At 34.1% G+C, this 27,233-nt stretch overlaps 1 pseudogene; it reads right to left on the bottom strand.

The window, feature by feature from the left end:
* The window catches only part of LOC108471341 ((-)-germacrene D synthase-like), a 72,370-nt pseudogene that overhangs the window by 27,503 nt on the left and 17,634 nt on the right, over positions 1-27,233 (bottom strand).

The following is a 27,233-nucleotide window of genomic DNA, read 5'->3' as shown; positions in this document are numbered from 1 at the left end:
TAGGAATAAATATACATATTTGAAAAATGAAGAAACTAAAATAAAAAAAGGTTGAAAAACTAAGATAGACGAAGAATAAAATAAGAACAAATCACAGAGAGTAAGAACGCAAGAGGGAGAGAAATTTGAGTGAATGCTCTCAAGAATTCTTATTGCTTCCCAAAACTCAAGTGATTTACAATGAAGGGAGAGGCCTCTATTTATAGTTGAGCCTCCCCGAATCCAACGGTACTGATCAATTACATCAATGGTTAAGATTAAAGGATATCTACAAATTAAATCTCCAAGATTACAAGATCATATCTTCATGATTGCATATCATATCTAAGATTGCATATCCTTAAAGATTATATTTCCATATGAGTCAAGCTTATAGATGGACCTTAAATCTTTTCAAGTAATGGGCCATTCCAATTGGGCCAAATTATATGTTTGTAATTTTGTACTAGACTTGGACTTTGTTTTATTTTTATTTTTTGGGGGTTTATTATTTTAAATACTGAAATGGGCCGGGCAAAACTGGGCTATTGCAGCTGCCCCTTTTTGCTCATTGTCGTGTAACGAGAATAGAGTAAAAACTATAAAAAGACCCATTTTGCCCGGTCTCATCAGCTTCAGACTTCATGGTCCTCAATCTGCTTCTTGAAAGCTCAGGATTGTCATGTTGATATCTTCGATTTGCTCTCCATCGAACACAGAGACGCCAAATTAACTTTTTCGATTTGTTCCCTGTCAATACCAAGATGCCAAATCCTCTTGGATCTGCTTCGATGTAAACATATGAAGGTTAGATCTACTATGTCTTTAATCTGCTCCCCGTCAAATATGGAGATTCCAAATCTACTATCTTCAACTTGTTCCCTGTAAACACAGGGATGCCATGCTGAAATCTTCGATCTGCTTCGCTGTAAGCACAGGAATGTCAGATCTGCTATGTCTTTGATCTGTTCCCTGTAAACATAGGGATGCCAAATCTGCTATCTTCGACTTGTTCCCTGTTATTACAGAGATACCAAATCATCTTGGACCCTACTGCTTAGGGGGTTAAGGTGCATCGTCTTCGATCTGCTCCGCTACTACTTAGGGATAAGATCTGCAAATTTAACCTGTTACCCTACTGCTTAGGGGATTAAGGCAAGTCTTCGATCTGCTCTACTACTGTTTAGGGAGATAAGATCTGCAAGTTTAACCTGTTACCCTACTGCTTAGGGGATTAAGGCGAGTCGTCGTCGATCTGCTTCGCTACTGCTTAGGGAGATAAGATCTGCGAACCTGTTACCCTACTGCTTAAAGGATTAAGGCGAGTCTTTGATTTACTCCACTACTGCTTAGGGAGATAAGATCTGCAAATTTAACCTGTTACCCTACCGCTTAGGGAATTAAGGCGAGTCTTCGATCTGCTCCACTACTGCTTAGGGAGATAAGATCTGCAAATTTAACCTATTACCCTACTGCTTAGGGGATTAAGGCGAGTCTTCGATCTGCTCCACTACTACTTAGGGAGATAAGATCTGCAAATTTAACCTATTACCCTACTATTTAGGGGATTAAGGAGAGTCTTCGATCTACTCCACTACTGCTTAGGGAGATAAGATCTGAAAATTTAACCTGTTACCCTACTACTTAGGGGATTAAGGCGCTGAATTTTGTAATTTTCAATCAATCTTGCTACATTGTCCACTGGGGAATCCACCTGTAGAATTGATTTCCTAAAATTTATGCTTATGCCAAATAATAGATGCCATGATCGAAATGAGTCAAATGCTCCTAATTAGACATATTATGATGTAAAATGTTTATGAAAATAACTCCTATTTCGGACGTCATCACTCATTCATCTATCGAGCTTTCCACCTCGTTCTTCTCGACATATCAATCATACTCTGCTTGTATGCCTCGAATCTTCTCCATCAATTTGGTTTACCGTACCATTCCCCGAATGTTACGACCCACTGAAGATGTTTATGAAATAATCCTTTCTTAAGATCAATATTGCTTAAAACGTCCAACCACCTTTTGGACTGAAGAAGAAAATCTCTCGAGTATCTCCAACCCATACATATGGGAATTCCTTAAACAATATTCTTGTTTCAGTTTCTTGTATTATCTAAAAATTTCCAGAGTAATATGCAAAACTTCGTTTGTGAAGATATTTTAGTTCATCTATCATTATTTCAATGCAACATGTTTTATGAATAATGAGAGACAAATAAATTGATCCTGAGGATAATTAAATTTGGACAAATTATAGGAAGGACTGCAGAAAGATTAACCTGAGAACATATCTTTGGGAAGAAAAAGAATCCAAAGATAGTAAATAGGACAGAAATCAGATGCCCCAGGTATCGCCGCTTGAGCGTCTATACACCAGCTCCATGAAGACTTTCTTGAGTTCAACATGTGTTTAAAAGATCCAAAGTAATTCGTTGATGCCTTGATATGTAACATACTTCACTTCTCATCGAATCCGGTATAGCAAGGTCACTGCATGACTTTCCAAATTTGAGCTGCCCTTTTGGGTTTTCAACACAAAACCCCTTTGGTCTCAAGGTGCCCTTTACGGGTTTTCACCTTGGCCTCTCCATTTTTTCCTTTTTTCTTTTTATTTTTTTCTTTTTCTTTTCTTTTTTTCCTTTTTTTTGAAATAGAAGTCCCAAAATGCCCTTTGCGGGTTTTCACCTTGGCTTCCCTTCTCCTTCAGACAAAGTACTCATTGACCGAGTCTGAATTCACTGGATCTGATAAATTCTTCCTATCCATTTCTTGTCAAAATCAGTGCACCTCTAGAGAAAGCCCTCTTCACAACATATGGCCCTTCCCAATTAGGCATCCTTTTTCATGGGAAGGATCCCTTTCAGCACAAGGTTTCCTTTATGAATTCTTTTGGACGAACCTTCTTTGTCATAAGTCTGTGTCATCCATTCTTGGTACATTTGCTTAGGATGAATACTTTCAAGTTAAGTTTACTAGAGGTATTCAATTCTTGACTCCATCAAAGCTTGGAGGAAAAATCTTGATTTATAAACCCATGAGAAAGGGATTGCCCCTGCAGCGATCCTGGCCGTTGTTTGTCAAACCCTACAAAAGATGGTTCAATGATTCTCGCAGACAAGAATGAAGTTCTTGACTTTATCCTTCAACCCGAAAGTCGAGTTCGAGATTACTCCGGAGCATACATCCCACCATGACTCGATGATGTTTCTGAAACATCCCTAATCTTCATAAATTGCCCCCAACTGTGAAGCTGCCAAATTAGCGTAGCAAATAGGAGCCACAAAAAATATGGCTGTGGTGATACATATAGGATAAAGATGAACAAACTCTTGCAAATCATCAGTCGAAAACCTAGCCTGGTCTAGAAGAACATGATAGTGGGTCTGCCTCGTGATTCCAATCATTCCAGCATGGGTACCAAGGTAAAAATCATTGTTCTTTAGATGGCATACTTTGTTGTCAATGACTGTACCATGTAGCACATTGTCAGGATATCCCTACTGAAAAAACTTGGTATGATGGTTTTTCGTACAACAATAACCACAATCTTTAGGGTTCCACTTCTCGTCAAGGAACTTGCAAGCCTCAATAACTTCATCAAAACTTGATTGAATTGAGACTCGCTAACCTCGTCCTTGAAAATAATGATTTGATCAGGTTTCCTCTTCCCTGAACTTGTATAGAAGTCTAAGAGAGCTTCCTTCATGATACCTTCATGATACCGTCATCCACTTTGTCAGAAACTTGTTTTGAAGAAAGAATCTATCATTTTAAGCTTCAGAGACTGTGTACGGCCTGATGCTCCATAGCTGGAAATCAATGGCCACTACCTGGAGCTAACTATTGTAGCTATTGACGGCATATCAGACTGCTCAGGAAAGCCAAACAATGCACCCATTCCAAGGATGATGGTTGGAACCTTTGAAACAACTAGAATTGAAGGTGTTTGCCCCAGCGTATGCATAGAGAGTAGGCGGTAGTTTCTTATGCCAATTTTTACCAGTCTCGGTCATATTCTGTAATTTGTTTTTTTTCTTCTTTTTCTTTTCTTTTGGCAACCTTTGTTATACTGTAGTATGCCGCATTATCTTTGAAAAGACTGCAAACTTTTGGCATTGTGCAGTTATATATATATTTTTTTTTTGAAATGGATGACTTTTGACTTTGTAATATTGGCATATGAAGCTATCTCTCCCTCTTAATGGAGTAGTTGACAACCACAAAGATGAGTCATTGTCAGCTTGAAACTTTTGACGAGCTGGGGCCCATAACATACATGCCCCATAAGTCTTGACTCCTTTAAATTTGGCATTCATTGTACAACTGATGCGATCCCTTTCCATGGTGGACCAACAGTGCCCCAAAACCTCATGTTTATCCTGGCAATTGCAAATCCTCCTGCATGCGTCTTTGGACCACATTTTTGAATTCCCATAATAGTCTCAACAAGGTCTTGTTTTGTCTCCTTAGCTAATTCCAATTTCGCAATCTTTCCTTCCTCTAAGGCTATATTTCTTATCACCACTTTATGTGGTAAAAACCATTTTCAATAAATTCAAAAACAAGTCACAATTTCTGTGACCTTCAAAGTACTGAGATTCCTCTAAACACATATTGCACCCAAAAGGAACTCTGAATCTGTAGTATCGTTGCCCGTGTCCTTGATATCTAGGGATATATGATAGGCACACAAAAGAATATACAAGGAATAAATAAATTCAAGAATGACTATTTGCATGAAATGAAAATTTATAAAGAATATCAAAGGTCAAAAGAATCAGAATGAAAGAATATTTACTCGGATAAATAATAAAAGTATGTTTTATTGAAAATAAAAATGTCTGAACATGAGCCCACTTCTCAAAAGAAATCTCATTACTCCTTGGCTTTAGAGCAACAAGAGTGTTCTGAATATTACTCCATAAAATTCCTAAAGATTACAGGAAGTTCTTCTACAGTCCAATTGTTTAAAGAACTTCCCGGTTCGTAAGGGCGAATGCCCTTAAGGTTTCTTTGTTCAGTCCCTTCCTCATATATGACATTGATGGGATGATTTTCATTCCAAACACCACCTTCTCTGGGCAAGATATCCTTCTTTACACAAAATTCGGGGATATGTAAGGGAACATCGTTAATTCCTATTCAAATTCTTTTTCACTCAACCGTGACCCTCTTCTTTCTTTCTATTTTTCTTTCTCTTTTTAATAACTTTAACTAATTAGGGTCTTTTTATAATTTTGAATGCAAATGATGCAATGAAATGCTATAAGTTGCAAATGAATGCAAAAGGTATCGATCTCGATTCAATCTCATTTAGAAAACTTTATTTAGAAAAAGAATATCTTTACATATAAATGGATTACAAATACGCTTTCACCCTAATGCCTAAAGTTTTAACAACAAAACAAACTCTTGGCCATGATCAGATTGTAGCTCATAATGGTGCTCAATATGTCAGCCTGTGCCGCCAATGTCTGTAAATAATCAGCTGCCTCCTGAGTTTGAGCTACGACCTTACCCGTGGGGTCATCCGTGCAGCTAAGGGCACCTCCTCCAATACCTGTGAAGTTGTTCTAATTATTTTGAGATAGATTAGCGAGCAGGTAGGTATCCCGTTCTGCAGTGTGCTACCTTAAAATAATATCTTATATCCTCAATGTTTCTTGAGAGCTTTCAGATTTCTACCCACACAGAGCATCCTGCCTCGGTACCTTGCAGCATAGCTAATCTCTAAAGGTCTTTGTATGATACGATCTTTTTTAATCGCTTTCTTTCACGCTTACTTGAGCTATCCAGGCTATCGGGGCTTGCATTTCTATTGTTTCTGATAAGTACAGCAGTAAACTCAAGCTTGTTGTTTGGTAGCGGTCCTATAGTAAACGAACTTTTTACCATCATAGGTAAAATTCTTTCCATCCAACTCATTTTTGTAGGTCTCATGCACTCTATCAATCACTTTCATTCCAATACCCTTACCATCCACATGGCAACCGTCTTCATATGAAAGAGAAATACTATAATGGTAGAAGTGTCCATTAATACTCCCACACTCACTTTGAATTGCTCATCTATCCTCCTGTCAAGCAAATACTGCAAGTCCCCTTAGTTATTGTAGAACAACTGCTTGGCTTCATTACTCCATTGATCCCATATTTCCTTTAACTCCTGGAGATTATTTTGCGCCACGCTGATGCGAGTGTAACCCCATAATTCTGATATGTATCCTTCAACATTTTATTTGACCATTTATGGACATTAACGTTGCCCTCCATTCTATCAAGAAGTCCGTTCTCCATAATAAAACTTTCTAACTTAGAAATTGACCGTGAATCGATACCTTTTAAATGCAAAATGACATACACAAAAGAAAGAAAACAGTCAGTATCATATGATATTAATAAACATAAAGATAACCTAAGTATAATTCTATCTATATTGCGTTCTTACGATTTTTCTATATGTGGGTTGTTTCTAAAGTTTGAGGTACCCGAACTAGCAGATTCCTCGATCCTCACCCATTATAGGCTTATTTGAATCGAGTTTAGTTCAGGGGAATACATTTCCCTATGGCTACACGGAGATGAAAATCTCATGAAACCATAGGTACGGATGTATCCCGAAAGTGATCCACTATGCTGCACAGAGGCGAAAACCTCACGAAGGTGTAGCTTCTCACTCCCACTTAAGGGTGTGACCACGACGGTTATGCAAATGCAATGCGTATCAGAATATAGCAACACATGTAATGCATAGAGGATTAAATTTTAAAATTTTTAATTTCCGACATTAAGACAAGAGATAATCCATTACACGACTTGACTCTCTTATTAGTCCCCAGCGGAGTCGCCAAGCTGTCGAAACCATTTTTAAATCGAATTTCGGAAAATGGGAATCGACTTTAAGAAAAACGAAAACGGGAGTTGCCACCAATCTTTTTAGGTGTGATTAGATCACCTTATAAAATGTTTTGTTTTAAAACATTAATTTTGGTTTACGAAAGTCAAGAAAATAGATTTGGGAGTCGGTTACGTATGAGGAAGGGTTAGCACCCTCGTAACGCCCAAAAATTGGTACCTAATTGATTATCAAGTGTCTTTAATGTCGAAAATTTGAAAGTTTTAATATGCAAACCTCTTTTAATTAGAATGTCTCAATTTTGAAAACTAAGGCTCACTTATTTCAAATGAGCCAAAACATCACATCCAGTAAGTTAGGATGCAACATTTTAAAACCTTTGAAACTAAGCTCGTCTTTCGAAAATTTCTATCTCGAAACAACAAAACGCCATATCCAATAAGTTAGGACACTATGTTTTGAAATCTCGAAATAATTGTTTAAGTTTTGAAAACTCAAAATCACTTAGAAGGGTGCTTGACTATTTGAATTCAACGAGAAAAGTCGCAACCCAGTAAGTTAGGGCACTACCTTTCTCGAAGTTTCCAAACATCAAGCATTGCCTTTTATTTTTTAAAAAAAAAACCTTGAAATATTATTTTAAATGATGTTTTAGGATGACATATTAATGCATCATGAAGCATAGATGTACAAAATATTCTAACATTTCCATACAAACATAAATAATATCATTAAGACAAAACTAAATAACATGAACATACGTTTAATAAAAAAATCATACTAGGGTAAATATAAGATAATAAACAAATAAAAACATGAGTAAACTAAAAGAAAAACATAATACATGCAAAAATTATACAACAATATATATCATAAAATAGCACATAAAAGAAATAATTAAACATAGCATATAAAAAATGAAACTATGCACAAATAAGATAAATGACATACACTAAAAAATGAATAAATAGAACATTTACAAATTATAAAAATATAATGCAATAGTTCAAAATACATGAAATGATAATATAATATATATACATGCATAGAAAATATATATTTGAAAATAAACTATATAAAAGGTTAAATATTTTATATAATATATAAAATACATAATCAAATGTATAAAAGATAGGAATAAATATACATATTTGAAAATGAAGAAATTAAAATAAAAAAAGGTTGAAAAACTAAGATAGACGAAGAATAAAATAAGAACAAACCGAGAGAGAGTAAGAACGCAAGAGAGGAGAGAAATTTGAGTGAATGCTCTCAAGAATTCTTATTGCTTCCCAAAACTCAAGTGATTTACAATGAAGGAGAGGCCTCTATTTATAGTTGAGCCTCCCCAAATCCAACAGTATAGATCAATTACATCAACGGTTAAGATTAAAGGATATCTACAAATTAAATCTCCAAGATTATAAGATCATATCTTCATGATTGCATATCATATCTAAGATTGCATATCATATCTAAGATTGCATATCCTTAAAGATTATATTTCCATATGAGTCAAACTTATAGATGGACTTTAAATCTTTTCAAGTAATGGGCCATTCCAATTGGGCCAAATTATATGTTTGTAATTTTGTACTGGACTTGGACTTTGTTTTATTTTTATTTTTTGGGATTTATTATTTTAAATACTGAAATGGGCCGGCCAAAAATGGGCTATTACATTACTTATACAAAAAATATTAATTATAAAAAAATGTGTAAAATTGCTTCTAAGAAATTAAAACATACCGCTACGAACATTGAAGCCATGCTCTCTTAGCAAACGGAATCGAACGGTAGTAGTGTAAAGATCATCATCAGTCTGAACCTGATTGCAATGATGATGATCTATATATCTCTTTCTCGAAATGATAAGCCACTCTTAAGCGTTGAATTGCATCAATTATGTCCAATTTTTAGAATGGTTTATCTCCAACATTCTCCTCACTTCTTGCTTCAATTCTTCATATTGTAGTTTACTTTTGGCATCCATGTCATGTTCAAGTTTAAAAAGTTTTCAATTCACTCTAAAAATCACAGTAAGTCAGTGAGTATAATCAAAATTATTATCATTTTTCTAATGTATTGGAATGAAAATAAACATATGATTAAAAAAATAAAACATTTAATATATCTACCGTATCAAATAGCATAAAATCCAAATAACATAGATATATAATCTCACAGAAATAAACAAGAGCCATACAAATACACGTATGTACGTACCATTTCAACTGGAGAAGAAAGGAAATATCTCCCCAAAAGGTAGGATTAAAATCGGCCAGATGGCGATTTTCCTTTGACATTTTATTATCTTGGGTTGGAACCATGTTCGCAGAAATTTGAGAAGACATTTCTTATAGTGTATTAAAAGCTCTTTGAGATCCAAATGCTTTTCTGAATTTGCACGTATTTATAGGCACCTTCATTTATGTCCATCAACCTCTACACGCATCATAGTTTAAAAAAAATAAATACTCATAAATTTATTCTTCAACAGTTATATTTTTTATTAATTTAGTTATATTATTATTATTAATTAGATTTAACTCTCAACCTTTTAAAAGGAGTTGGATTTAACTATCAATTTTTAAATAGAGTCAAATTGTTTTTTTAAACAAAATATTAGCTAAAATATTGAATTTTAAAACATTGCAGCCTACATGGCAATCCACTTGTAGATGAATTTTTTAATATTTTTTTAATAATTTTATAATTTTTAATTATTTTGACGTGACATATAAGATAAATAGTGACATGTTAGCATAAAGTACATGCAAATTGGCATAGGGGCTGTCACATCAATATTGTTTAAAAAATTATGTTTTAGTTAGCATTTCCGTTAAAAAACAATTTGACTCTTTTTTTTTATATAGTTTAAAGGTCAAATTTTAGCTAAAAAAAGAATAAGAGTAATATTGATAAAAAAATATAAAGATTGATTCTGTTTGTCTTTGCCAAATGCTTTAAGGTTTCTTTTGGATGAATACTCTAACCAAGCAAGGGCCGAGTGAATGATTTGATTTTAGTGTATTATTGCTAATTAGTTTAGTTGGATGTCGAATGTAGGAACTGAAAGTGTTGCTAATTAGTTTGGGCAATTTATGAAGGGCTACTCGTGGCTTGGAATGCAAAATGGGTGAATGTTATTGTGGAAATGGATTGTGCTCTAGCAATTGAAGCCATTCATGGTAGTTTTTGAGGGCAATTGAATAGACTTGGTCTGTAGAATTCTAAAACTTTGTAGACGAGAGTGACGAGTGGATATACAACAAGTCTGAAGGGATGACTGATCACACACTGGCTGGACTGATTGAGGGACTCCCTTTTGGTCCCCGAGTTTTTCAGGATATCCCTGCAACGATTGCTGACTAATTGCGACTAACTTTCTGTTAATAGTCCTTATGCTACTTTGTAATCTTTTTCTACCAAAAAAAATTTTCAATCGCTTTTACTTTTTGTTCATCATAAATTAATATATTTTTTTTATAGAAATATATATAATTTCTTAGATAAACCTGATTTCAGGACATTGGATACGTACAAAGTTCTCATTTTAGTCGGATAATAATACAATCAGTCAGATTCTGAAAACAAATATATTAATGTTTTTTCTATATTAAATGTTTTCTATTTATTTAATATGAATTTGAGCATCCCGAAATTTATCTTGTCGTGAGGATAGGTATATTGTTGGATAGAGTTATGTGTCACTGCCACCAGTTTTGGCGTTTAATGCTAAAAAAGGAAAGTCATAATTCCATCATCCACTCTTATTTCTCAATGATGAGCTACGAGTGTATGAAATATATTTCTTACATGGATTTCATGAAACTTGTCCCTTGCAAATGCAATTAATTGAATCTCAACTTAAGCTTTTGCTTTTGTCATCTTAAAATAATATTATTATATGCATTATAAATATATCTATTAAATTCTCGGGCTGTCATGCATGTTTTGTCTCTTCTTGTTGGTGTTTAGTGCTAAAATAATGTAATAATTCAAATTCAACCAAACAAATTTATAATAATTTCACAATTTCTTTCACATGATTAATCACACAAATGTATGAACATATACCCCAAGGATAACCCTTAAAACCCTCCTATTTGAATTTTTTTAGTCGTTCGGATGGGTATCGAATAAAAATTAATTAATATATTAATTTGAATATCTCCTTGTCTGATTCGGACATTAGTAACAGGAGGAAGGTTATTCTTAAGGAGGCTAAATAGACTTGGGAGTTAGGGCAGAAGTTGGGGCTTAGAGTATTGATGTGGCATAAAACTATTGGAAAGAGATACAGATGACGTGGCGTCACTGTTTCATACAATCCTTTCTCTTTTTTTGTAATGCTGCAAAAATGTTCGCATTTAAAGTTTAATTTAAAGCAGTCTAAAAAATATTTATGTTATTGATAAAGTCTTTTTTGTTATAAATAATATTTTATAATCGATGCTCATAACTCTCAATGAAATTATGAGATTTTTATATTGTAATTAAGCTTCTATTTATTCTTTGTAACTTAAGAGATTGTATTATGTTAGAAGGTCTGTCACACCCGAAAATATAGAGGGTTAGTTGAATTGAATAAATAAGAAATAAACCTAGGCTTAATGGATAAGTAGTTAATGCATTCTTTAGAGATGCTAAGTTCAAACAATGCTTTTTTTTTTCATTTTTCCTTTCTAAATTTTCAGCAACTTGGACGTCATGTCTCCCTCTTGCATACTCAAGTTTGAGGTTCCCTTTTAGTTTTCTTTTAAATTTCGGCCCAAAACTTGGGATAATTGCTCTTGCCACTCTTAGGGTTTTAAACTCTAGGTATTTAGCCATTTTTTCCCCTAATCATACTAGGTTTCTTGTTTTATTTTCAATCCCAATTAGAATTTACTTTCCTCTCTTTCATATTAAATTTTACATATTTTACTGCTAAAATTATTTTGCTTACCATATCAAATCAATTCTCGATAAATTAATTCTCTACCGATTGTTGAAATTCTACGTTGATAACCTTCGTATTTAACATAAATGTTAGATATTACTTTCAAATCAATATTGAAAAAAATTCTTTATTTGACATTTATGTTAAATCAATTTGATGTGCCATACGCATTATAAATATCATCTAAAATTGATGTGAGCGATATTACTTTGGTCATGAAAGTTCTAGCAATGGTGTAATGGGGCTTCAAGTATATCTCAATATCTAAAAACAACACTCCACCAATCCATCCCGTATAAATGGAAAATTGGTTGCAACATCTAAACCTTTCCACCACCTAAAACAAGAAAAAATAACGATAAATATATGTAAATAGTAGGCTTGTGTATAGGTCTGGCTATGAATAAAGTTACCCATTTATCTTGCTTAACTCCTTGTGTAAATGTTGTGCCATGATGAAATCTAATTTTGCAAAAAATTTTAAATTTTTGTCAAGGGTACCATATATATTCCTTCGTATGTAGGAATGTAGCTCCAAGCAACCAACCTCGGCAAACTCTTGTGAAGGGGTCGCTTTAGAGCATTAGCAATCTGTGTAGAGAGAGGATAGTCCATTGTAGTTTCCGTCGCCTTTAGATGGAACATGGTGAAAGCAAGAGCTTCCTCTAATATAGTTTCTCCATGCAGTTGAAAGTGTGCTACTTCATACAATTCTAGCATGCCTTTCATATCAATGATTAAGGATTCTTTGAACTTCCCTTTCTCATCAATGAACTTATTGAACATCTCTGCTTAATCACCAAATAAATTTGAAATATTATTTTGTTTTGATATAAAAGAAGTCACAATTTGAATACATAAAAAAAAAGAAAAAGAAAAAGGAAGCAATGAGTTTGAATCCCAAAGATTTGCAACCTCTTTCCATGGAATTTTTTTAGTTTATACATATAAGGAGAGATTCACATAAACTATATCGATTAGATTATTGAATTTATTAATATAATGATATTTATCATTCATATAAAACTTTTAACCAATTCAGTATTTTTATAATATATATCTAGAGCACTATCTTTATTAATATATATATTGCTGGTAACAAATTAAGGCATACCATAATAAACATTGAAGCCATGCTCTCTCAGTAGACGAAATCGAACAGCAGCAGTGTAGAGGTCATCATCAATCTAAGCGTTATTGCAATGATGATGATATATAATATGTAAAGCATCTTCTATCTCTTTCTCAAAATGATAAGCCACACCTAAGCGTTGGATTGCATCAATTATGTCCAATTTTTTTGTAAGGTTTATCGGTACTTGTCACTAACATTCTCCTCATTTGTTGCTTCAATTCTTCGTATTGTAGATGAGCTTTAGCATCTATATTCTGTTCAAGTTTGAAACACTTTCAATTCATTCTAAAAATCACATTATTAATTGTATTTTAAGGTTATACTTATAATTAATTTGATGTTATGTTACTCAACATTTTCAATATTTTTATCTAACATTTATGTCGAATACAGAATGAAATGAAAAAATATATATATATATATATTGAAAGAATTTATAATGTAATGGCCCATTTTTGCCCGGGCCCATACAAAAACCAAAAAAACCAAAATAAATAAAATAAAATAATAAACAAAATAAGGTCCAAAGTCCAACATTACAAAAAGCCCAGCTTTCGGCCCAATACCAAATTTACATTTAACCCACATACAAATTGAAGCCCAAATTTTAAACTCATTTTACAATAAGGCCCAATCTTAAAATAGCCCAAATGACCCGGGAAAATTGAAACTTCTGAAACCCTAGGTTTCCCAGCGCATGAACAACTTTCAAAGACCTTTTCAAAGACCTTCTTTTTTTCGTACCCCCCCACGCATGCGCCATCATCCATGAGCTCCGTTCATACCTACAACAGACTAACAACCCATAACAGATTGACAGCAAATAGATTTAAATTTCTTGTATTCTTTTTTATTATAATTCTTTTTTCTCTTTATCCGGCTATAAAAAGCCAGTGAAATCGAATGTAAAAGGGGGTCTTTTTCACAGAAATACAATAAAAAAAAATGCATGCAAATCTAAAAAATTTTTGAATAGAAAAGAGGAACAACGATTTTCAAGAGGTGATTTTAAATCTCATTTTTCTTTTGATTTTGCTTCTGTTTCTTTGATTTTTGTTACCGTATGTGTAAAAACAAAAGAAAATAAAGAGGAATATAGATACTTATCTTTTTTGGAGGCTTCGAAATCCTTGCTTGCTTCGTTGTAATCGAAGTTTAGGTGAGGATTTTGTGGCTTGAGAGCAATAAACCCTTCGGGTTCGTCTTCTAATAAGGCATATCATGCCCTTGCGTGATGCTGTCTGCCGAGTATGGAGGTGAAATTGTGGTTGAAGGGTACCTTTTGGTTCAGCCGAATGAATAAGGAGAGGTGTTAGTTTTGTTTCTATATTTTGATTTTGTTAAAGTGGCTGAATGCTTGATTTCAGGTTTTTTTTAGGTTTGATTTTGTGCAGAGTTTGAAACGGTGCTGTGTAGAGGGGGAGGTCCGCGCGCAAACCCGATTCATAGGCTGGATCTGCAATTTGGAGTTTTAAATGGTTAATTTGCGCGTCTAATCCTTCGCCTTCGCGCAGACTTATAATTGATCTTTATTTACATTTTATTCTGCTTCAAATTTGTCCTAGAATTTGCGTGTCTTTGCAATTTAGTCCGCGCCTAAACGTCATGTTTTGGGATCTGGAATATTTCCAGTTTTGATCCTTGCGCATTCGTGCGCATTGCATTTTAGTCCTTATGACAGTTTCAATGATTTATTTTATTTATTAATTATCTCTGTTAGTTTAATTTTATTTCAATTAAGTTTTCTTTTCATTTCAATATGTGTAATTCATTATTTTTTAAAAATTCATTTAGTATTCGTCTTTAAATATTTATTTAAATATACATTTGGAATTGCTATAATAATTTCACTTTGTTTATTTTTTATTTATTTGTTCAAATTCTAGAATTATTGTTTCAAAATTCTCTTTTATATTATATTGTTTTAAAATATTGTATAATATTTATTTTAAATTACCTTTATATTATATAGATATATGGCTATATTAAAATTAGCTTTATTAATCCCATGTTATTTTATGTACACGATCTTTTTTAAATCTATATTTTCTTCCAAATCTATGGTGTATATAGTGTAACGCCCCGATTTTTGGGCCTAGAAGTAATGGGCCTTGAGTCTGGGTTCGGGTAGAAGACGGCCCAAACAATTTGGATGTTTTAATTATTATTATTATTATTATTATTATTATTATTTAGTATGTAATTAAATAAATTACAAAGGGTTATGGTGTGGGAAAAAGGCCCAAGAGTAAATTTAATTCAAGGCAATTCCTGAATTTTTTTAATTTTGGGTGAGAGAGGGTTCTAGCGATATGGGCTTTTAAGATAGAGGTGGTAAAATAGAACACAAGGAAGCTTGAGGTCTAGTGGTTGTGGCGTCATTAAGGTTGCAAGGGAGCCAGAGTTCAAGTCACAAGGTAAGCATGTTGTTACTTTTATTTTTTCTTTTTGTGTGCATGTGTCGGGCATGTGATAGAGCTTAAGTGGAAATTCGGCTAGGGCTTTAGGGAGGTTGGGTCGATTGTTTTAGTTGATATTAAGGTTTGGTTCTTTTCTTTTTTTGTCTTGGAGAATTAGGGTTAACCACCTGAAAGCTTTCACTGTCATTCATCCTTTCTAAGTTCTCACAAAAGCCGAAAATGCAAATTCCTTCTCCTTGGTGCCGATTTCTTCTTCCTATCTTTTTCCTCCATTTTCTTTCTTCCTTTTTGCTTTTTCTTCTAGTCAAAACCTTCTGATCACCTTACTCATCTCCTCTGTTGATCTCATCCTCCACAAAACCTCCATAGCTGATTGCCATAAAAGCTAAAATCCCGAAAACTCACTTTTTGTGCCGATTTCTCCAAGCCAAAATCCTTCAGTTATTTTTGTTCTTTTTGATCAACTTTCATATTCTCTAAACCCTTAGTATCTGTTGGCAACATTACTTCAAAGTTATAGCCTCAAATCATCATCTTCTTTATCACTTAAAAAGCCGAAATATCATAGATTTAGGGACTTATAGCCGAAACTTCAGATCTCCTAGATTCGAGTTCTACTATCATTGAGAGGATATATCTACATCAGATCTACGTAGAAATCACAGAGGAATAAGTGCTAAGTGCTCATCACCTCAGTTCTAGTCTTATTTTACAATTTAGAAAAGCCGAAGTCCCTAAAATCTAGGGAGTCTGTCGATTTGGGCATAGGGCTTTAAGGGTCTTTAACCGACAATTTCTTTTAGTGATTAGTGTCTTCTAGAGGTTTGATCGAAGGCTTGGATCTTTGGAACAACTAAACTTAGATTTAGTCATCGGTTTTCGGCAAAAAGGTAAGATTCTAAAGGCTTAAGGGGCATGGTTCGAATATGGGTAGGTGAATATTGGGATTGGTTGTTGTGGTTTGCAATCTAAGAATTGTGGTGATCAATTGTAGGACATCGTAAGGGATCTCAGTAGCAGTCGTCGCGAAACAGGTGTGTATTGAACACCCTCTCATAGTTCAACTCGGTAAAAGCTGAAATGTCGAAATTCCGGCATTTCGTGGGCTTGTGAGTGTGCGAGTGCTCACAAGACGTTTAGAAATCATTACATCTGAAATCGTAAAGTGGTAAGTTATTCGTGTGTGAAATTTTGTGCACTGCGATAATTGGGCCTCGATAGGTTAAAACTGGGCTCAATGGGCTTGTGGGCCCATACGGATAGATAATAAAAAAATATATATGTATAATATATAAAAAAGTAGGCAATAAGTATGTTCTGTTAGACTGTGGAATCGAAACAGCTTAAACCGGTAAACTAGTCATAAAACTTGTATTATGGGCTTAATTTGCTAATGGACACTATAGGGCCCATTAGGGGTTTTAGGGCTCAATGGCTAAAATTGTGAAATTGAGATAAATAAATTAATGCGATGGAAAATGGGCTAGTAAGGGCTGTAACATTCATGAGAACCCTTAAAACAGATAAAATTATTGAAATACCTTTATAGGTGGAAAGTTTACAGTTTTACTCCAAGGAGCCAAATTACTGATATACCCTTAGGGTTAAGGTTGACCTGAATACATGTTTGACTGTTACTATTTACTGCATGCCATGTTATTATTATCTGATGCATGGGACTGGGTTATTGATGGAGGAAGTACTGAAAGTGGCTTGACCACGTACTGGAGGCTTTGCCTCAACTTACTGATATCTGAGCAGTTATGCTGCAACTGTGGAGTGTAGGGCTGAGTGGGTTGAGCTATTCCCCACATGGAGTGGAGGCTGGTACGGGTGGAGTGTAGCGGTTGGTTATAGGCTTGGTTGGGCTTGCATACACGAATATGTCTGTTCTGTTCGGGAATGGGCCTATGGGCCATACTGTCTTCTAAAAAGGGGCAAAGGCCCAGTTTACCGTATTCTGAAAAGAGCTTTAGCCTAGTACCCGCGGTTATCTGAATAGGGTTTAGGCCCAATGGGCTTGAGCTGACTTGGGCTTTGGATGGGTTTTCCATATACACAGAGTTTTCCAAACTCACCCCCTTTCTTTTCTATCCTTGCAGGTGAGCCCTAGTTGGTGGACTTGGAGCTGGGCGGGATTCAGAGTGGCCACGAAGATTAAATTTCTGCTTTTAAATAAGTTTCAAGTAGCTTCCTTTTAAATTTCGCATTTATTTTTGATTATTTCTATTATGGTTGAAGTTGTAATAAGGCCGCTCTATTATTTTTACTTTGGGTTTTTAAATTACTTAAATCGTTTTCGACTTGAGATTCACATCACTTAAATTGATTCTTTGAAATTGGTTAACTATAGGTTTATCAAAAATTACTTGTTTCAGACTGACACGACAACCAAACGTCTTCGAAATGAAACTTTTCAAAGTATAACAAAAGTCACGTTTTTCTAAACCCTTAACAATCGATAATGGATAGGACTCACACTAGTGAATTGGAACATTTCTCTTAAAACTTCATTAATGGTTTTTGCAAAGCTCACCCAAACTTTAGTAAACTAGGTAACTTGGTTAGTGGTAGGTAATGTGACACACCAGATTCGGCCATAAAAACTGGGCCGGGTTTGGGGTGTTACATTTAGTGGTATCGGAGCCCGGTTGCAATAACTCGACTGTGGATAGGGTCCAAAAAGGGTTTTCAAAACTTTAAGAGGGTATTTTTGGAAAAACCCGACTTTTGAAAACAAATTTTCTGGTTAAAGGAGATAAAATTTCAAACTTGGTTCTTTAAATCAAATGTTTGAGAAATGGATTTTAAAAAGGCCTAAATCTTTTGAGTTTGTCTGAAATCTGATAAGGTGGCTGCTTGAATCCCGGCACCAAGTCTGTAAGTACTTTTGCCTTAAATCTTGATCTTGTACTAAAACCTTACTATAGATAGGATTGAGACTTTACTATGATATCGTAGCTAGGTTGATCTTGAAACCATAGAGACCGAGACAATAGGAACTAAAACCCAAAAGATTGAGGCGTAGCTAGGCTATGATTACAGAAAGAACAAAAACTCTAAAATACTATCTCTGTATAAGACATATGAGTAAATAGTAAAATTTTTGAGATCTTTGTAGTTATTTGATATGTTTATTGGTAATGTAGAGCATTGATATAGATTCTGAGGGTAAGCAAAGTCTGCCAACTTCGGGTAGCGGTAACTCAGAGCTTGGTACTGAGGCACTGGCCGAGTTAGTAAGGAAAGTGGTAGAGGAAGTATTGGATACCAAAATTAGGGAAACGCTTCAAGTAGGGTGCTTGGAGTGTAAGAAAAGGAAGGATCCTAGTTCTCAGAGAACAGAGCCTCGTTCTGTGAAACATGTTAAGACACGACCAAACTTTCCAACCTACAAGAACTGCAACGGGCGTCATCCAGGTGAATGCCATAAGAAGACAGGAGCATGCTTTAGATGTGGGTCCAAGGAGCATTGAGCTCGGGATAACCAAGCTTATTCTATTTAAGTGTGTGTTACGAATTGTATGCATGCTTGATAAATATTTCTTTACTTTGGTAATTAGATGTTCTGGGTCGTACTAAGAATTATTTTTTAATTAGAGTGTGCAGCAGAAGCATAGTGGTTTGACTTAAGTAATACGGTTAGTTGGTAGTTCAAAATTTTGAGGACGAAATTTCTTTAAGGGGAGTAGAGTTGTAACGCCCTGATTTTTGGGCCTAGAAGTAATGGGCCTTGAGTCTTGGTTCGGGTAGAAGACGACTCGAACAATTTGGATGTTTTAATTATTATTATTATTATTATTATTATTATTATTTAGTATGTAATTAAATAATTACGAAGGGTTATGGTGTGGGAAAAAGGCCCAAGAGTAAATTTAATTCGAGGCAATTCCTGAACTTTTTTAATTTTGGGTGAGAGAGGGTTTTGGCGATATGGGATTTTAAGATTGAAGTGGTAAAATAAGACACAAGGAAGCTTGCGGTCTAGTGGTTGTGGTGTCATTAAGGTTGCAAGGGAGCCAGAGTTCAAGTCACAAGGTAAGCATGTTGTTACTTTTATTTTTTCTTTTTGTGTGCATGTGCCGGGCATGTGATAGAGCTTAAGTGGAAATTCAGCTAGGGCTTTAGCGAGGTTGGGCCAATTGTTTTAGTTGATACTAGGGTTAGGTTCTTTTCTTTTTCTGTCTTGGAGAACTAGGGTTAGCCACCTGAAAGCTTTCACTGTCATTCATCCTTTCTGAGTTCTCATAAAAGCTGAAAACGCAAATTCCTTCTCCTTGGTGCCAATTTCTTCTTCCTCTCGTTTTCCTCCATTTTCTTTCTTCCTTTTTACTTTTTCTTCTAGCTGAAACCTTCTGATCACCTTACTCATCTCCTCTGTCGATCCCATCCTCCACAAAACCTCCATAGTCGATTGCCAAAAAAGCTGAAATCCTGATAACTCACTTTTTGTGCCAATTTCTCCATGCCAAAATCCTTCAGTTATTTTTGTTCTTTTTTATCAACTTTCATCTTCTCTAAACCCTTAGTATCTATCGGCAACATTACTTCAAAGTGATAGCCTCAAATCGTCATCTTTTTCATCACTTAAAAAGCTGAAATATCATAGATTTAGGGACTTATAGCCGAAACTTCAGATCTCCTGGATTCGAGTTCTACTATGATTTAGAGGATAGATCTGTATCAGATTTGTGTAGAAAACAAAGAGGAATAAGTGGTAAGTGCTCATCACCACAGATCTAGTCTTATTTTAAAATTTAGAAAAGTCGAAGTCCCTAAAATCTAGAGAGGCTGTCGATTTGGGCATAGGGCTTTAAGGGTCTTTAACCGACAATTTCTTTTGGTGATTAGTGTCTTCTAGAGGTTTGATCGAAGGCTTGGATCTTTGGAACAACTAGACTTAGATCTAGTCATCGGTTTTCGGCAAAAAGGTAAGATTCTAAAGGCTTAAGGGGCATGGTTCGAATATGGGTAGGTGAATATTGGGATTGGTTGTTGTGGTTTGCAATCTAAGAATTGTGGTAACCAATTGTAGGAAATTGTAAGGGATCTCAGTAGCAGTCGTCGCGAAACAGGTGTATATCGAACACCTTCTCATAGTTCAACTCGGCAAAAGCCGAAATGCCAAAATTCCGGCATTTCGTGGGCTTGTGAGTGTGCGAGTGCTCACAAGACGTTTAGAAATCATTACATCTGAAATCGCAAAGTGGTAAGTTAGTCGTGTGTGAAATTTCGTGCACTTCGGTAATTGGGCCTCGATAGGCTAAAACTGGGCCCAATGGGCTTACGGGCCCATACGGATAGATAATAAAAAAAATATATGTGTAATATATAAAAAATAGGCAATAAGTATGTTCTGTTAGACTGTGGAATCGAAACTGCTTAAACCGATAAACTGGTCAGAAAACTTGTATTATGGGCTTAATTTGATAATGGACACTATAGGGCCCATTAGGGGTTTTAGGGCCCAATGGCTAAAATTGTGAAATTGAGATAAATAAATTACTGCGATGACAAATGGGCTAGTAAGGACCGTACCTTTCATGAGAACCCTTAAAACTGATAAAATTACTGAAATACCTTTATAGGTGGAAAGTTTACAGTTTTACTCCAAGGAGTAAAATTAATGATATACCCTTAGGGTTAAGGTTGACCTAAATGCATGTTTGACTGTTACTATGCACTGCATGCCATGTTATTATTATCTGATGCATGGGACTGGGTTATTGATAGAGGAAGTACTGAAAGTGGCTTGACCACGTACTGGAGGCTTTGTCTCAACTTATCGATATTTGATGACTATCTTTGCAATCGTGGAGTGTAAATTTGGGTGGGTTGAGCTATTCCCCACATGGAGTGGAGGGCTGGTACGGGTGGAGTGTAGCTGTTGGTTATAGGTTGGGTTTGGCTTGCATACACGAATATGTCTATTCTGTTCTGGAATGGGCCTATGGGCCATACTGTCATCTGAAAAGGGGCTAAGGCCCAATTTACCGTATTCTGAAAAGGGCTTCGGCCCAATACCTGCGGTTATCTGAATAGGGTTTAGGCCTAATGGGCTTGAGCTGACTTGGGCTTTGGATGGGTTTTCCATATACACCAAGTTTTCCAAACTCACCCCCTTTCTCTTCCATCCTTATAGGTGAGCCCTAGTTGGTGGACTTGGAGCTGGGCGGGATTCAGAGTGGCCACGAAGATTAAATTTCTGGTTTTAAATAACTTTCAAGTAGCTTCCTTTTAAATTTCGCATTTATTTTTGATTATTTCTATTTTGGTTGAAGTTGTAATAAGGCCGCTCTATTATTTTTGTTTTGGGTTTTTAAATTACTTAAATCGTTTTTGACTTGAGATTCACATCACTTAAATTGATTCCTTGAAATTGGTTAACTCTAGGTTTATAAAAAATTACTTGTTTCAAACCGACACGACAACCAAACGTATTCGAAACGAAACTTTTCAAAGTACAACAAAAGTCACGTTTTTCTAAACCCTTAACAATCGATAATGGATAGGACTCACACTAGTGAATCGGAACATTTCTCTTAAAACTTCATTAATGGTTTTTGCAAAGCTCACCCAAACTTTAGTAAACTAGGTAACTTGGTTAGTGGTAGGTAATGTGACACATCGATTCGGCCGTAAAAACTGGACCGGGTTTGGGGTGTTACATATAGTTTATATTTTAAAAATATTTTTTATTATATTTTCATTATTCAAAATTCTTTCATGTACGATTATCTAATTAGTATTGTTTATGATTTTTTTTATATTATATGTGTATTGTTAATTCTAAATAGACATGTTTTGTTTTTAAAATACTTTGTACATTATTTACTCCAATTTTCTTTTTTCATTTATAATATTTATTCTAATACTCCTTTATATATATTTTTAAAATTATTTCAAACCTTAGTATGTGTGGTTCATTTTAAAATTTTTCATACGATTAATGTTTTTTGATTTGTTTTTACATTATATTGACTCCTAATCTCTATATTGTTTTGTATATTAATTATTTTTATATTATTCCATATATTATGGTTGCACATTATTTATTCATTTTTTTTGTATTATTATATCAATTGTTGTTCATCCATGCTTGAAAATTTGGTTATACTTTTCTTGGATTAGTTATATTTTATTGTTCGTTTTGCTAATTGGTTTCATAAGTTTATATTATCTATCATTCACCAAGTATAGTACTTTATTTGTGCATATTGTCCCATGTTTATAATTTCGCTTTTTGTTTGCAAATGTTGCTTTGTAATTTTCAACTTTTTGTTTTAAAATTAATTATTCCATTTTATTTCAAGTTAAATTAATGCATTTTGAGCTAGTTTTACAATTGTTTATTTGAAAATTCACTAAAACAAAGGTAATGATTGATGTTTGGGAATTTGAGGAATCGTGCCCTAACGTGCCAGGTTTCGATTTTTCGTTTGTCCAAAATAATCAAATGTTCCTTTGAAATTTCATCCGTATTTTCTAAATTCTAAAACAAGGCAATGTTAAATGTTTGGAAATTCGAGAAATCATGCCCTACCGTGTTGGATTTCGATATTTCATTGGACGAAATAATTAGCCATCCTTTTGTAATTTTCAACTATGAGCTTTTGGAAGTCTAGAATTAATCGTGGTTTCGAAGGTATAAAGGATCGTGTCCTATCATGCTGGATGTGATGCTATATTCCTTTGAAACAAGAGAATTTCGACAACCAACTTGAGCCATTCGAAATTTTTTAAAAGAAATCATATTTCAAAGTATTTTTTTAAATCTTAGACATAAGGATATTATTTAATCAATTTGGTACCAATTTTAGGCGTAGCGATGGTACTAATCCTTCCTCGCATGTAACCGACTCCCGAACCTATTTTCTCAAATTTTGTAGGCTAAAATTGATATTTTCATAAAATGTTTTATTAGGTGATCCGATCACACCTAAACAAAAAAAGATTGGTGGCGACTCCGCACCTAGTTTAAAGTCGATCCCCGTTTTTTCCCTAAAATAAAAAAAAATGGTTTCGACAGCTTGGCGACTCCACTGGGGATTGAACAAGAGAGTCAAGCCATAAAATTGATTATTTTCTGTCCTTTTGTCTAAAGTTGAAAATTTAATTTGAAAATCATGATTCTTTGTTGCATTTGTTTGCATGATTGTTGTGGTCCAAGTCTTGTAGAATAATATTGCATTGCATTGCATGACCGTTGCGATTATACCTTTAAGTGAGAGTCACCTTCGTGAGGTTTTCACCTCTGAATGGGCTAGTGGATTACTTCGGGATACATCCGTACCTATGATTTTGTGAGATTTTCATCCCCGCATGGCCATAGGGAAATGTATTCCCTTGAACTGAACTCGATCCATATAAGCCTATAATGGGTGAGGATTGAGGAATTTGCTGGTTCAGGTACCCCTTCTATAGAACCAAGCCACATATAGTGAACCTTAAGAGTCCACCTTAGGTAGAACCTTGCCCAAATTTAGTGATCACCCGAACTTTATTTGTTATTTATTTCTTCTGTACTAACGTGTTTTGTTTTTGTTTTGTTGATGACTGCATTGCATTACATCATTATAGAAAGGAGGTGTTGATTCATATTTGATTGCTAAATAGAACAGTTTGTCATAAGAAAAAAAAATTCTTGATAAAGTGGATTATAATACGGTTGTCTGAATATGGTCCAAGTAAATACAACGGAAAAAGGTTGATGGTTCGCGGAGGAAAACAAGACTTTACCTGAGGATTCAAGCCGATAAAGATTGTTCGAGAGCCGTCGCATCCTGACTTTCTTAAAGGAGCTAATCAACATCGTAAGGATAATAAGTCGCATCCTGGACCAAGCAAAAAGAAGCTAGTGAAGGCATCCTTTGAAAGTTTGCGAGATTTGACTTTTACGAAGAAAAGGATTCAGTGTCTTCACTTGGAATATGAGGGCAGGGCTGCATATGTAATCCATTTTATGTAAAGGAATTTTCGAAACCTCTTTTTTAAAAGGGGAGGGTATTTTGAAAACAGGAGTCACCACCAACCTTTTAAAGTGTGATTGGATCACCTTATAAAACATTTTGGTTTACGAAATTATGAGAAAACAGGCTCGGGAGTCGGTTACGTACGAGGAAGGGTTAGCACCCTCGCAACGCCCAAAATTGGTACCAAATTGAATAGTTTTGTCTTAATGTCAAAAGCTTGAAAGAATTTAGAAATAAGATCTCTTTTAAAACCGTAATAATTTAAGTTAAAAATCAAGATTCCTTTGCTTCAAACGAATATAAACATCACATCCAGCATGATTGGACATGATATTCTTAAACTTCAGAATCGAAATCATCTTATGATTTTCAAAACTCATTTAGAAGGATATTTTAGGCATTTAGACAAGCGGAAATCGAAACCAGACATGTTAGGGCACTATTTCCAATTCCTAAGTACCAAAAACATTGCCTTATTTTTAAATTCCTTTGGATTAAATGAAATATAAATTTTATGACAATGATGTATTTAACATATTACAAAAGATCAATATTAAATTAATTGAACTACATACTTTAACATTTCATAAAAATATAATATAGAAAATGATAAATACAACATAAATCATACAATATACATTAACATTTCATGCATATATAATCACAAATAACATGAATATACACATTATCATTTCATGCAAAATACAAAATAGCAAAATAATGAATATAACAATACCAATTTCACATATATATAATAATATTTCATGCGAATATATTCTTAAAATAACAACATAAATAATCAATTCTCATACGAATATATATATAACAATAATAAAATAAAGTAACAAATAATCTATGAGATAAAATTAACATGTTAAAACAATACCAAACAAATACCAAAAGGATAAAAACAAATTTAAAAACAATTTGAAAAATAAATCAGGTAAAAAATATTTAAAGCAATATATAAGTAATAAAAGAGAAGAATTTTTTAAAAATAATAAAAATATATTATATGATATAATAGCTTAATATATATTTATATATATAATACTATATTAAATATGTGTGAAACTTTATAATAAATTCTAGAACTTTACATAATATGCTAAATATTTAAAAATAATATATATATTACCTAATAATAGTTTGCAAATTTTAAAATTATACATAATAATAAATATAAAATATAATAAAAATAATATAATATATATAGTAAAATGATATAATATATTATAAAATATATAAATAAAATGTATAATAATGTAAATAATATGGCAAATAATAAAGATAATATATAGTATTTTTATATGCAATTAATGTTTATAAAAATAAATAATATGTATAGTATTTAAAATAAATTATATATATATAAAAAGGGATTAAAATTGAATTTAATTTAAAAATCTAGGGTTAATCATACATAAATAAAATTCGGGCCTAATTAAAATGCGCACCAAAATTTGAGGACTCACTGGGCAATTAGCCCTAATCCCAAAAACGACGTCGTTCTCAGAATAGGTCTTATAATGGCTATTGGGACCAAATTTCAAATAAATGCAAAAGATTAGGGCCAAATTAAAATAAAAATAAAATAAATTTTAAAAACATAAAAATGCAGGAGGATCAATTGGGCAATTAGCCCTTTAAACAAAAATGCTCAGATCCTACCCGGATCTCGGGTCAACGCGCGGATCCTAGCTTTGGAACGACGCCGTTTTAAAGCTTATTGAACTAAGCAAAACGACGTCGTTTTTCTAATGCTATATATGTCAAAATTTAGCCCACAATTCATTTTACAATCAGTTTTTTAAAAAAAAAACTTTGAAATCCTCTAAAAGAGGAGAAGAGAGGAGCTCTCTGGCTCCGGCCTCTGGCCACTGGGCTGCACGCGCACATGCACCACCGTACACAGCGGTTGGAAGGCTAAAAGCCTTCGTTTTTCTCAGTGAATCGCAGGTAATCCCTTCCCCCTTTTAAACATCATCAGTTTTTTGCAATAACGATTCGTATACACGTTGAACAATAAAGAACAAAGTAAAAATTAAATCACCTTTCAAAAAACTGCTTGTATCTCTTTGAATATATCTGTGTATCTGTTTTTTTTTTATATTCAAAAAGGGGTCCTTTTTACAGATTAGTGAAGAGGTTTTTATAGCCTTTTTGTGAATTGTTACATTTAGAAAGAAATCTTTGATTTCTTTTCCATGTTTATTTCTCTTTTGTAACACCCCGAACCCGTGACCGTCGCCGGTGTCGGACACGAGGGGTTAATGGGCCAAATCTTCTCAAGGTACCAACCAATTTGGCATTTCCAGACAGGCTGGAAAACTGCATCACTGTCGCTATAAAAATCATATCTCGAGTTTCAAAACTCGGAAACTGATTCCGTAAATTTTTCCTGAATTTAGACTCATATATCTATCCATGGATTTATTTATAGAATTTTTGGTTGGGCCAATTGGTACAGTTTATTAGTTAAAGTCACCAATGTTACAGGAGTCGACTACACTGACCTTCGCGCGTTAAAACTTGAATATCTCTCTGTACAGGGCTTTAATACTGGTTCCGTTTGTTTATAATGAAAATAGACTCAAAATGGAATCTGCACATATAAGCCATGACTTCTAATTCTTTCTGGATAATTTATAGTAAATTTTCAAATTCACGACAGGGGACCCAGAAACCGTTCTGGCCCTGTCTCACGAGAACTTTAATATCTCTCAATATACTGCTCATATGGTCGTTTCGTTCCATCCATATTAAACTAGATTCATCAAGGTTCAATTGCATAATTTATTCACTATTTAATTCTACTTCTACTATTTTTAGTGATTTTTCAATCTCACCTCACTGCTGCTGTCCGCAACAGTTACTGCAGTAGACTATGCCAATTTCATGAATCTTTCCTT

Source organism: Gossypium arboreum, chromosome 11 (genome assembly GCF_025698485.1).
Source record: "Gossypium arboreum isolate Shixiya-1 chromosome 11, ASM2569848v2, whole genome shotgun sequence".
Classification (NCBI taxonomy): Eukaryota; Viridiplantae; Streptophyta; class Magnoliopsida; order Malvales; family Malvaceae; genus Gossypium; species Gossypium arboreum.
The sequence above is the reverse complement of the archived record's forward strand: the minus strand, read 5'-3'. Positions and strand labels throughout refer to the sequence as shown.